The 14,121-nt window shown below is 38.0% G+C and overlaps 1 protein-coding gene across 22 annotated transcripts in view; it reads left to right on the top strand.

Annotated features, from left to right (window-relative positions):
* The window catches only part of ABI3BP (ABI family member 3 binding protein), a 301,592-nt gene that overhangs the window by 88,631 nt on the left and 198,840 nt on the right, over positions 1–14,121 (top strand). The gene's annotated exons all lie outside the window — the stretch shown is intronic.

Below are 14,121 nucleotides of genomic sequence, written 5' to 3'. Positions count from 1 at the left end.
ACAACAAAAATAAATAAAAATGTGAACAAAATACTGGAGAGAATACTGGATGAATTGGTTTTGATTGCTGGCTCTAACACCTGCTAGGTGTGTGTGGGGGACTATGGGGGAAAAGCACCTTAATTTCCTCAACTGAAAAATGAGTATAATTATTTATACTATGCTCAGCTAGGTGGCACAACAGGTAGAGTGCTGGGCCTGGAATAAGGAAGATGAGTCTTCCTGAGTTCAAATATGGCCTTACACACTAACTAGCTGTGTGACCCTGAGCTAGTCACTTAACCCCATTTGCCTCAGTTTCCTCATCTGTAAAATGAGCTGAAGAAGGAAATGGCAAACCACTCCAGTAACTTTACCAAGAAAACCCCAAATAGGGTCAAGAAGAGTTGAACATAACTGAAAAATGGCTGATGACAGCTTATAGGGTTGTTGTTAACCAAGTGCCTAATAAACCTAAAAAGGCTTTAAAAATATGAGCTAATACCTGCACCGTGAATAGTTTTTCCCATTGCTCTTTTTTTCCTCCTCCCCTCTCAGTAGAAGTTGGTAGTTGGTGATTTATTAGTTTCTTTTCATTAGAAGCTACAGTACTATCGGTGTGGTAAGAGGATGGTCATGCTGGGTGCTCCTCCAAGGCTAAACTAGTTCTTTTCTTTAAAAATATTGAAATTTGGAGACCTAAAGGAGACTAAAGGCTTGAGCAGTTGATACAGATTTCTCTATCAGCTGTCTGGTTGTCAGTGGTTAGGTAGTAAATATTTATTGACCTGTTGTCTGGCTACCAAAAATAAAAGCTAGGGCATGAGGAGCTCCATCTTCTCTCTTCAGCTTGTTTGGTAGACCACCATGACCAACATAGTCAGGAAACCTTTGCTCACCTGAAAATTCTTTCCCTGCTCTGAATGTCTTTCCCCTGTCAGGGCAAAGTAAACCTTTTTTAGTCACATGTTTTACAAGCATCTCATTTTGTTCCAGTCTGGAACCTGAGGTACCAGACCAGTCTGGGTCAGGCCTAGACTGTTAGATGATAGAATTGTTCATTTTCTTTAAAAGAAATTCTCGTGTATAGCATTAAATTCCAAGATATGTCAACTTCAGTAGTCCATACAGAGGAAAGTGTTTTCCAGATAAAACTGCTTAAAAACTAATTTTTATTTCACAAGAGAAATATTAATTGTTTCAGTTGGTTTCCAAACACTCCAAAGTATAGATTTAGATTTGGCAACATTTTCCTTGATCTTCAGTAGTTTAAGAGAGAATTAACTGAGTCAGTAGAGTAAGATTTATTTCCATGAAAGGTAAATCCAACTGTTTTAATGACAACTTTGGCTTGTTAACAATGACCATTAAGAACGTGTCCCTCTTGACTTTTAGCCCAGTTTTCCAAGTAGAGCACTTTCATTGCACTTCAAAAATCAAACAAGGAGAAGCTATCTCATTAAAATAGGGGTCCGGGTTCACTTTTACACAGGGGTTTAGCTGTGAAACAGCTGGAGTATAGCTTTTATAGAAATAAATGTTGCCTGAGATTTAGGTACCTTGAACAAATATAACAAATGTAAACTTGGCATAAATATGCTATACAGGATTTGAAAGTTTGCAAATGTTTCCTGTAGCAATCACACTTTATTCTGACTAGCAACAGGATACTGGTGCCTTATCCAAAACACACAAGGTGAAAACATAGGTCACACATCTTGTTCTTTCTTGAACATCATGAGTAAGTTTTTGGTTTCTTGTTTATTTGCACTTTACTAAATATTCCATAATCAGACTATATTAAACAATGTTATATAAAGCACATTATTAATCTTTAAATGATCACTTGAAAAACTGTAAAATTAGGTTATATACTCAGGTTTCATATAAGTTGCATTTGGGATCTATATTCAGACAAAGATAATATTATATTCAAACATATAAATTATATTCAAGTAAATAAACAATAAGGTCTGCTATTTTCCTAGACATAATGAAGACATCCTACAACACAATGTTAGTAGTTTAAATGTTCATGAAAAATCCATTCAAGGAAACAAAAATATTTTCTAACCAAAATATCAACCTTTGAAAACTGTTAACAATTTGAATGATCAAAAGATCTTATTGGCTTTTTCAAAATATTGAAGAAGATTTGTATTTAATAACCCAAACCAATTTTTTACTAGCTAAACTGTATGCTGACCCCTGAAAATATATTAAAAATGGAAAGATATCAGCATTAGTTGAAAAAAAGCATGGAGTTTGGAGTCAGGAGACCTCCTGTGGGTTTGAAATTCACCTCAAATATTTACTAGCTGTGTGATCCCAGATAAAGTAACTTTAACTCTTGGAGGGCAGCTATGTGGCACAGTGGATAGAGCAGTGGGCTTGAAATCAGGAAGACTTATCTTCATGAATTCAAATCCAGCCTCAGATACTTCCTGTTTGTGTTACCCTGGGCAAGTCATTTAAGCCTGTTTACCTCAGTTTCCTCGTCTGTAAAATGAGCTGGAAGGGGCAGCTAGATGGCGCAGTGGATAGAACACCGGCCCTGAAGTCAGGAGTACCTGAGTTCAAATCTGGCCTCAGACCAAACACTTGACACTTACTAGCTGTGTGACCCTGGGCAAAGTCACTTAACCCCAATTGCCTAAAAAAAAAATGAGCTGGAGAAGGAAATGGCAAACCACATCAGTATCTCTGCTAAGAAAACCCCAAATGGGATCACCCGGAGTCAGACACAATTGAACAAAACAAAAGTTACTATATCCTGGATATAGTAAATAACTTTTCCTCTTAGAGCCTCAGTTTCCCCATCTAAAGTGGTGACAATAATACTGGCAAATAGTAGGCATTTAATAAATGCTTTTTGAATTGAATTGAATTACATGATTCATCTCCTAGGGTTATTGCAGATAGAGCATTAATTAAGCACTTATATCCTCACCACTTACTGCAGCGTTAGACACATAGGATACAAATAGAAGCAAGCAAGAAAAGCTCTGCCCTCAAGGAGCTTACATTCTAACTGGAGAGGAAGAAGACAACAACACATGAAAAGGAGTTGGGGTGAGGGGAAGCCCTATCATAGCATGATGTGAAATGGCAGTCTGAGTAGGAGCTTGCAGTCACTTTCTGGATTTAAAAAAGCATCTCTTTTTAGAGCAGACCCATTCGTAAGTATTTTCAAATGTTTTCACGTTAACTGCCACATCGTAATAATATGCTGGCACTGCTACCTTACTTACCAATAGGATATGAATTTAAAGTTGTTTCTCCCCTAAATAGTCACTTCATTTACACACTAGACTGCCAACTCCTTCTTCCTCCCTTCCACCCCAACCCCAACTAATGGCCACTTTTTAGAGACAGCTGGCCACCATTTGGGATATCACCTATAGCTGTGAATGAAACGTATCAAACTTAATTGGCCCACACAGTCCTAACTACTGAGCCAACCCCAGACGAGTGCTGCATACAAAGGTTTCAGCTGGCCTTGGATTACCGTCACACTTTCTGTAGTTATACACTTTAAATTATGCTTTCCTCAAAGAACTAACAATAGTGTGATTTTTAAAAAAAAACCAAACAGCAAAAGTCCACTCTTTCTGGAGGCCAAACAGGGTAAGTAGCTGTGCTTTCTGCTTCCTTAGCTTCCAAAATTCCCAACCCCACCTTGCTGTATCTAGTACTCCAGCCTTTTGGTCTTTTGACTGCTTTTATCATTTCCATTACTCAGTATCATTGCTTTATTCCAACAGTCGTGGTAGTGGTCGGTGAGTGTAGCAGCTACTTCTCTTTATGTAATATTTTAAGTGTGCCAAGTACTTTACCCACATTACCCACCCCCCCTTGAATCCCACAGCAACCATAAGAGGTAAGTGCTATCATTAGGATCAGATACCTCAAAGAATGGTTCACCTTCAGCCCCTTTCCTTCTTATGTCCTTATGTCTAAATTGGGGGCACCGTTGCCACCTTCCTAAAAGTAAAAAGAAAGAACTGACAAATAGAAATATGTATGGAATAATTTTACATCTACATACATAGATAGACACATACATAAACAATAGTGTGTGTGTGTGTGTGTGTGTGTGTGTGTGTGTGTGTGTGTGTGTAATGTAGCCATCTCTAGGGCAGGGGCAGGGGAAGGAAGAAAAAAAAGGAAAATAATTTACATGGTAGCTTTGTTATATATTTGGAGGGAATAGCACATTGTACGTGGTAGATCTGCAGTTTCATGTGCATCTTTTTTTATTGTACTGTGTTATGGAAATGCTTGTTTTGTTCTGTGAACTGAAAATAAAATAACTTTTTAAGAAAAGTGATGTCCCAGGTTACTCCTCTGACAGCACAGTCCCCAATTTTTCCTCCTGTTAAAAAGTTAGCTTAAAAGCAAGAACTGTTTCATTTTTGCCTTTGTATTTTTAGTAGGTAGCACAGTGCCTGGAACATGGTAAGGACTTAATAAAGCATTGCTGATTGATTAAGTTGAGAATTTCCCTGTTTTCAGAAGACATTATTCCTTGTTCAAATATAAAGGTTTAATTGTGCACTTCTGGGAGAAATCCTAAGTCTTTAGTAAACATGGTCCTTTTCCTCTAACTCTTCTGGCAGCCTTCATATTCCTTGGGCATGTCCATAAATTGAATTTCAGAAATACTGCCTGAGCCAAGAAGAACTCTAAAGGCTTGGGTTCTACCCAGCACGTCAGACTTATATTGTCCCCACTAAATAAAAGAGACAGCAGCAAGCAGATTAAGGAAGGAAAAAAATATGTGGCTGTGTCAACTTTTTCCTCTGTGGCTGTCTCAAAATCTGTTCCAAATGTGCAATTAATCTATCATTATAATTGTCATCATTGATTTAGGTGGGGAATTCTGGAACCTTCAAATGGCAGAATAGGTGATAACTGAGGTAAAGTGATGTTGACATGCTAGGTCCACTAGACTATCCCTGTAACTGTTGTAGCAAGGTGTTCTACAGAGAACTGGCAGTGTTCTTCTTGTATTCATAACGCCATGTCCAATAAGAACTGTGGGAGACATGAATATTTAAACCGCAGTTTCTCCAAGGGGCTTTCTCAGTTAAGAACTCCCATTGTCCAACTTACAGTACAATCTCCAAGGTCCCCTTTGCCTTCAATACATCCAGTAATTGTTGGCCAATGTATAATGTTGACTATGACTTAGGTCTAAGTCACAAGGAAAAAAGACCATGGAGTTGATGGAAAGAGATTCTTCTTGGAATTTAGAAAACCCCAGTTCAAATCCCAGTGCTGCTATTTACAAATCGTATGATACTGAGCAAGTGACTTAACTTCTCTGGCCCTCAGTTTGCTAATCTGTAAAATAGTTCATTTGATTTTTAGTCATGTCCAACTCTCTGTGATCCCATTTGGGATTTTCTTGGCAAAGATACTGTAGTGGTTTGGCATTTCCTTCTCCAGCTCATTTTATACATGAGGAACTGAGGCAAATACTGTTAAGTGACCTGCCCAGGGTCACACAGCCAGAAAGTGTCTGAGCCTGGATTTGAACTCATGCAGATGAGTCTTCCTGATTCCAAGCCCAGTGCTCTATCCACTATACCACCTAGCTGTCTGTAAAATGAGAAGTTGGGACTAAATGGTATCTAAGGTTCTATGACATAATTCCTTTCAATGGAACAAACATTTAAGCAGCTATCTACAATGTACAAGATAACAACCACTTTCAGGACTGGACATAAAAACAGAAATCTCTTTACCTAAAAGGACTTCAGGTCTAGCCTAACATTTTCCCATCTCTTTTTAATTTTTGTGTAAAATGTCTCTACGAAACAAAAACTTTGTTCTACACATTCACATATAGCATATGTGCTTCCTGAAGGTGGAGCTCCACTGTGATAGAGCTTAATACAGGCTTGTGGTAAAGCCTAGGCAATTGGTCACAATTTTGAACTTAACTTCCTTTTGTGATCTGCCCTTTTATTTAAAAAAAAATCTATATATCTTTATCTGGAGACAAAAACTCATAAAATATAGACAGCAAATAAACAAGGTTTAAGTAGAGTAGGAAACTTCCAAGGCTAGTGATGCCTGTTGGTCAGACAGCAAGGAGGCAGGGGTGAGAGAAAAAAGATGGGAATCACTTAATTGCATCCCACAGCCCAGCAGGCAGGTACGTTTAAGAAAGGAGAAAATTCTGTGCAGGCAGATCACTCTTTAAGTGGATCAGCGAGTCAACAAAAGGCTTAAATTGCTCATGACTATGTTCAGTTCAGGGTAGCAGCTCCCTTCTTTGCCATCAGCTCACCACTGGTGCACATCTGCTCTGGGTACCTCTCATCTCCATAAAGAACATAAGTTCCTGAGCTTCCCCTGTCCATTCTGGCTTCTGCCTCCAGTGATGCTTTAGTGTCTCCTTCCAGCTGCAGAAAAACTACATTTCCCATAAAAGAATTGCCTTTAACAACAGGAAAGTAACAATGTTATATCCCAATATCTATTAGTAGATAATAAAAACATTTAAAGATGCCTTATATTTGCATAGTTTTATAATTTACAAACACTTTCCCAATTTGTTGAGGGTAGGATTAATTAAGTTCAAAACTAGTGAAAGACCAGAGTAAAAAAGCAGTGAGATATAACTTTGAAGTTTAGTAGAGAAATTAGGCATGGGTTTTGAGGGTATAGTAGACAGCAAGCTTAATATGTCAGGGGATCTTAACCTGGGTTTCTCTATGGAAACATTTCTAGGGCTCTGGGAGCACTTATGGGGAAAAAACACACAGATATTTTATTTTCACCCACCTCTAAATGAAATTGAATACTTCTTTCAGTTATGAATTCACTCTAAAACGTTATTCTGAAAAAGAACCCATAGATTTTTGCCAGATTACCAGGGTGGGAGATCATGACATAAAAAAGGTCAAGAACCCCGAATATAAGTCACGTTTACCTGACAGACACAAAAACTAAAAATTCTACTACACTTCCTACTACTTAAACCACATTGGTGACATTGTGCTAAGTTTGGGGAGCCACATTTTAGAAAACACATTGGCAATATGGAAACGTGCAGAAGAAACATACCAGAACATTGATAGGAGTAGAAACTAAGCCATCGGAAGACTGGCTGAAAGAATTAAATGCCTAGCTAGAGAGCCCAGACCATAGAAGACTTGAAGGTGTCCTAACAGCTACTTTCAAATACTTGAAGGAAGGTCATGTGGAAAAGGAACCCCACTTGTTGACTGGTAGCTGCAATGTATAGAGGTTTTACTCACACAAGTAGGCCTCGTTATTATAGCTTACTTCTGAGCAAAGTTTGTGATTGGTGTCCTAAACTACTCTTTATTTCTTTATTCTGTTCAAGTGGTCTGTGATGTACTCCCGCAACAATATGGTTTCTGCCTCCCTCCCCCATTAATCCTCATACAAATGTTTTCTGCTGTGTTTTCTCCTCTAATTCATGGATTTCTTCACATAAGTATAACTTTTTCATATGCATTTGTACTTGCTTGGGGCTTTTATCTGTTCGTGAAACCTAGGTCATCAAATTTCAATGATACTTATGCACTGACATCCGTGTGTTGGGATACCCAGTTCACCTTGCTTAATTAGTTATACGTTGTGTATTTCTTACAGATCTCTGAGTTAGTGGGTTATCCTGATGACTTGCTTTATGGATATTGTCCCATGTCCTACTTTTCCTCTTTTCCAAAAATCTTTTTTCTTCCTTTGTTATACCTACTACTCCCTGCAGCATCTGACTCAGCAGAGATATGTGGATGGCTTTCTCTATCCTCTTCCATTATCAGTTTAAAGCTATTTGTGGGGTATATTCAGTCAGCACACATCTCAATTCTGAATCTAGATTTACATACATGATAGTTGCAAGCAGTTTCATTATAAACAATTCCGTGGTTTTCTGAATTTGATCCTACAGCTAGCAAGATGGCTAAATGTATCAAAAAGGTCAGGATGATTGGTAAGTATGAAGCACATTATGTTGCATCCCTCAGAAAAATGGTGAAGAAAGTTGAAATTGACTAGCATGTGAAATATACCTGCTCTTTCTATGGCAAGGCAAAAATGAAGAGACAAGCAGTGGGTATCTGCATTGTGGATCCTGTATGAAAACAGTAGCTGGTGGTACATGACCTACAATGCCACCTCTGCAGTCACAGTCAAATCTGCCATCACAGGACTGAAGGAATTGAAAGACTAGTAAAACCTTATCATTATCAAATATCTGCGGTCCACAGTCCAACAATAAATGGGTTAATTAATGAAAAAAATCAGTTCCATGAAAATGAATGTACTTTTATCTGTGGATCCAAACTTTGCCCAGAATTTGATCATTTACTGGAAATTTCAAGTAATTGGGCTCTATTAGCCTGACCTTTTCTGAAGGATCTAATACATTTATGGCCCACCTTCTCTTCTAAATGAATATTCATTTTCAAATTAAATATTGATATTGATTTTGTAAAGATTCTCTGGGTTGATGAAAAGTAGCTAAAAGAAGTAAAACTTTTTTTGTGAAAAAATATCAACCAGTCTATGTCCTGGGCTTAATCAGGATACATGCTGGAGGTTTAAGCTAACCACAATAGATGGCTTTATATTTTTAAAGATCTTTAGGGACAGGTATTTTGAAATGTTCCTTAGTGCTTTATTCCAAATAGCATTTTAAAGACTTTTACCCACCCTTTGGCTTCCCAATATATATCCAATTTTACTGCTATTCTAATTGAAGAAAAAGAAAATTTTTTAGCCCCCCTCTTTTTTTTTTTTTGAAGAATTTTGACTCCTTATTCATTCCTTCTTCAAAATGTATATCCATGTCCAAGTTAAATGTTAGTGTCTGGCTGTGTGTACAGACCTTCTGTTTGCATTATTGTTCATAATAACTTCTCCCAATATATAAAAATCTGTGGAGGTTATTATTAAGATTTGTTACTCAAGGAATTTGTTCCTTCTCTGCCCACTGATTTACTACGTGACCTTTGGCAGCTCCTCCCTCATCTATGAATGGGTGATAATGTCTATTTTTCACAGATGGGATGTGGGTGGTTTAATGGATTCCAGATTACAAAGTGATAAGTTGAAATCTCTTGAGTGAAAGATGTTCCACAAGAGCAAAGCACTTTTATTTTATCCTGAAGAATAGATCCTCTCCAGTTTATTTATTTGTTATTTTACTTTTTAACTAAGTAGTGGTGCTTATTAACTCAAATATTCCAACAGAGCTAGGATCTCATCAATGTGGAATTCCTGTCCAGTAATGCAGATTGCAACCCGTCCTTGCCTGACCATCCTGTGCTACTCTTGTTTGGGTTCTTCCATAGTTTCTCAATAGGGGGATCCATCTGGCATATTGGGTCTCTCTTCATTTTTTCTTAAGTGAGTCAATAAGTATTTTTAAGTGCCTACTATGTGCCAGATATTAGGCTGATGTAAGCATAAATGCAGAAGAGGATAAGAGCTATTCACTGACTCTTCTTCATTCTCACTATGGAACCAGTCCATCTTCTTGCTTGAGCATACATTTATTTGTTGTTGTTGTTCAGTCATTTTCTTAGTTGTGTCCAACTCTTCATGGCCCCATTTGGGTTTTTTGGCAAAGATACTGAAGCGGTTTGCCATTTCCTCTTCCAGCTCATTTTATAGATGAGGAAACGGATACAAACAGAGTTGAGTGACTTGCCCAAGATCCCACAGCTGATAAGTGTCTGAAGCCACATTTAAGCTCAAGGAGTCTTCCTGACTTTAGCCCTGGCATTCTAGCCATAGTGCCACCTAATTTCCCCAAGCCTTATGATACATCCTGCAATAGACTATATCTATGATCTGAGGAACAGCTCCACCAAAGAGAGGCTTATTATTAGTAGGTAAAGAATTCTCTATCCACAACAACCAATAGACCAAAAAAAAAAAAGAAGAACCCCTGGTCCTATGTAGGAACTTTCCACTTCTGTAGTAATGGTGTCTGGATAGACAAAAATCGACTATAATTGTGCCACAGTATAGTTATATTTATAACTGTTTTGATTGTTAGGACTTTTAATGTAAGATCTTTGTCTAATGACAAATAAATAATAGGCATGCATGCCCCTGAAGGAAATGAATCATATCAATATTGATATTCTTACCATGAACTAAACCAAAAGGAAGTTACAGATCAATGAAAAAATGGCAAAGTTGATTTCATCATGTGCCCAAATGTAGCAGGAAAGGTTATTTTATATGACATTTGGCCATCTTGCTCTGTAGCAAAATAGGAGAAGAATAAACAAAAAGACACCATGAAAATAATTAGAATTTGCAAAAATCTGTTGCAGAGGATGAAGAGATAAAAGGAAAAAAAATACAGGAAGAACCTGACAGGAGCTTCTAAATCAAGTCAACATACCCTGATACTCAGTGACTTTAATTGAAGGGGTAGGGGAAAGATAAGAACACTTTTATTCTTCAATGATTCATCAAGTGATTAGCATGGCTTATTACACCATTTACCAACATGGATCACAATATCTCTGTGGCCTAGGAGATAGTTCCTAGAAATTACTGTGGTTAAAAAATTCACCAGACAGAAGCCATTCTGGTAAGGAGCCTCCCAAAATTTAGCTATGCTCCTAATGTGAAGACAAGTAATCTATTACTGGACCCAAATTTAAAGCCTTTGCAGCTTGGTGAGTTCCACTGGAAATACTCTGCATGGCTTTCAAGAACCTGTAGTCATCTCCATGTCATCACAAGGCAACAAAGGAGAATTTTGGTGGAGGGACAACAACAACAGAAAACTGGGAAATATGGTTCAGGATCAAGAAACAAAAGAAACCAAAGAAATAGTTTATTCAGAAGCCTAACTCTATATATCATATGATGCTTTTTAAAAAATGAACAAGAAGACAATGGACACGGAGAACACAAAACGACTGTACAGAAAAAGGAAAACAACGGTATCTTAAAAAACAGGAAATGACTGGATACTGATGTTAGTAATTTCTGAATCAATGGTTTGTGTGTATTAACACCATCAACTTAGAACAATGATTGACATCAATACTAAATTAGAAAATGGCTAAATATGAAAAGATGATACCATATATAATTTTGAAAGCCCCAGCTTGACGTCTTCAAACAATGATGAAAAAAGAGATGGAAGATGGATAACAAAAAAACCCAACACAAGTGAGGACAAATACCATTTCCTGCACAAGTCTGATTCACATAAAGCAATAGCCACAAGAAAGAGGCTGAAATAACCCCAAAATTGCCTTGGCTAACAAACACAATTTTTCTTGCCAAATGGAGGTATGTGGCAGCCAAAGATAACAGCAGTTCAGAAAATGAGCTTATTTTTAAAGTATTATAGAAGCAGATGGTAGAAGATTACAAGCAAGCAATATCAGAAAATAACAAAGGGTACAGATGAAGGAAGTGAATGCAAAAAAGTCTGATTGGTGTGAGAATCAACTAAAACAGTTTCCTTCAAGAGCTTTAAAAGATCAAACTGGAAATAGTAAAGCCAACTGAAAATGAAACAGATCTGTTAATATTTTAAATAACCAACTATTGTTGTAACTGATGAAATAGAACCACCGTATTTAGACTCAACACCTCAGTTACCAATATGTTACAAGTAGAAGCAGAAATGGTGGTGAAGAAGAGAGGGAAAGCAGCTGTATAAGAACAAGTACACAAAGAAGAAATCTGTGCTGGAGGCAAGATACTTTTGAATGAGGGGAAGAGTGGGGGTTGGGGAAGGGATGACAAAGTAGGGAACAATAAGGGCTACACATAGAATATTGTATTTGAACTCAGTCTTCAAGGAAACCCAGGGTTCCAAGATAGAAAAGACAGTTGGCCCAGTGCCATGAAGTTAGAAAATGGAATATTACGTGTAAAACAGCAAGGATGTCTGGATTATGTACTAAAGGGAACAGAGTAATACTAAACAAAACTGGAAGGCTAGGAAGGAGGCAAAGTTGTAAAAGACTTCAGGGATCAAGCAAGAATTTATATTTGTTTGTCTAGACAATATGGGGCCACTTAAGTTTGTTGATTATTTGCGCTTTAGGAAAATTATTTGGGTGACTCTTGGGAGGTTGGATTGGAAAGGGAAGAGGCTTGAGGTAGTGAGGTAAAATTTGAGACAATTACAATAGTTTAGTCTAGCAGCTAGGTAGTGCAGTGGATGGAACACTTGGATTGGAGTTAGGAAGACCTGAGTTCAAATCTGATGTCAGAGACTAGCTATGTGACCTTGGGAACCTCTTTTTGCCTCTGTTTCCTCAACAGTAAAATGGGGACAGTGACAGCACCTAACTTACAGTGTTGTTGTGAGGATCAAATTAGATAATATTTGTAAAGCACTTAATATAAATATAAAATAATATAAAGCACACAGTGCCTGGCACATAGTAGGCACTATATAAATGCTGATTCCCTTCCCACTTCCTTCTAGGTGAGAAGTGATGAGAACCTGAAGTGGGGTGGTGAGCAGAACTGGTCTTAACTATTTGTCTGTATGAAGTGTGACTGGAGAGGAAGAGACCTTGAGATAGAAGTGATTCAATTTTTCAAATGATTATTATTAGTTGATGTGAGGCTGTGAATCTAAGTAACTGGGAGGACTGTGGCATTCAATGGTAATATGGAAATTCAGAAGAGAAGTGACTTGGGTGGAGGCAGGAATAATGATTTCTGTGTTGGACATGTTGAATTCGAGATGCTCCAAGACATCCAACTTGAAATATCTAATAGCCAGTTGGTGATGTGGGACTGAAGCTCAGAAGAGAAAATGAGACTTGATCTGTAGATCTGGGAAACATCTGGATTTGTTGTTGTCCAGTTGTGTCCAACTCTTTGTGACCTCATGGATCATACCACGCTAGTCACTTCTACCCTCTAGTATGGCTGTCCGAGTTCATTGTTTCCATGACACTATCTATCCATCTTATCCTATCCCATCCTCTTTTCCTTTTGCCTTCAGTCTTTCCCATCATCAGGGTCTTTTCCAATGAGCTCTGTCTTCTCATTATGTGGCTGAAGTATTTAAGCTTCAACATCAGTATTTGACCTTCCAACGAATAGCCAGAATTATTTTTTAAGTATTAATTGATTTGATCTCCTTGCTGACCAAGGTCTTCTCCAGCACCACAATTGATTCTGTGATGCTTAACTTTCCTTATGGCCCAACTGTCACAGCCATAGATTGCTACTGGAAAAGCTACAACTTTGACTATATGGACCTTTGTCAGCAAGGTGATGTCTCTGTTTCTTAGTATGCTGTCCAGGCCATAGCTTTCCTTCCAGGCAGCAAGTGTCTGTGAATTTCATGGCTGCAATTGCCATCTGCAGTGATCTTTGAGCAAGAATAGAAAATCTGACACTGCTTCCATGTCTTCTTTTTCTATTTGCCAGGAAGTGATGGGGACTAATTGCCAAGATCTTAGTTTTTTTATGTTAAGCTTCAAACCAACCCTTACACTCTTCTCTTTCACCCTCAAGAGGCTTCTTATTTATTCATTTTCTGCCATAGAGATGGTGATTGAACCCATGGGAGCTTATAGGATCATCAAGTGAGAAAGTGTAAAAAAAAAAGAGAGAGAGAGACAGAGAGAAGAAAATCCAGGGCAGAATCTTGGATGATGAATGGGAAAAGAGAGTGGGGAGTGGTCACATAGAAGGGAAACCTGGAAAGAAGGGTATCACAAAAATGCAGAGAAAGTATCAAGGAGTAGAGGGTGGTCAGCAGTGACAAAAGCTGCAGAGAGGTCAAGGAGAATGAGGCTAGAGAAGAAAACATTATATCTAGTGATTAAAAGATCACTGCTGATTTTGGGGAGAATAATTTCAGTTGAGTAATAAGGTTGGAAGCTAGGTTGGTGAGAAATAAGAACAGAGTGCCAGTAATGGAAGTGCCAGAAGGCACTGGATGTCAAAAGCTGTTTCAAGGAGTTTGGCTGAGAAACTGAGGAGAGATATAAGATGGTAGCAGGGATGGTGGAATCTGGTGATTTTTTAAAGGCTGCAGGTGACTTGGGCATGTTTGTAAGCAACAAGGAAGGAACTAGTAGACTGGGAGAGATTGAAGAGAGAGGATAATAAGTGGTAATAATCTGCCATAGAAGGTGTGAATGAACG

The sequence above is a fragment of the Phascolarctos cinereus genome, unplaced genomic scaffold (genome assembly GCF_003287225.1).
Source record: "Phascolarctos cinereus isolate Bilbo 61053 unplaced genomic scaffold, phaCin_HiC Scaffold_726;HRSCAF=1367, whole genome shotgun sequence".
NCBI lineage: Eukaryota > Metazoa > Chordata > Mammalia > Diprotodontia > Phascolarctidae > Phascolarctos > Phascolarctos cinereus.
The sequence above is the reverse complement of the archived record's forward strand: the minus strand, read 5'-3'. Positions and strand labels throughout refer to the sequence as shown.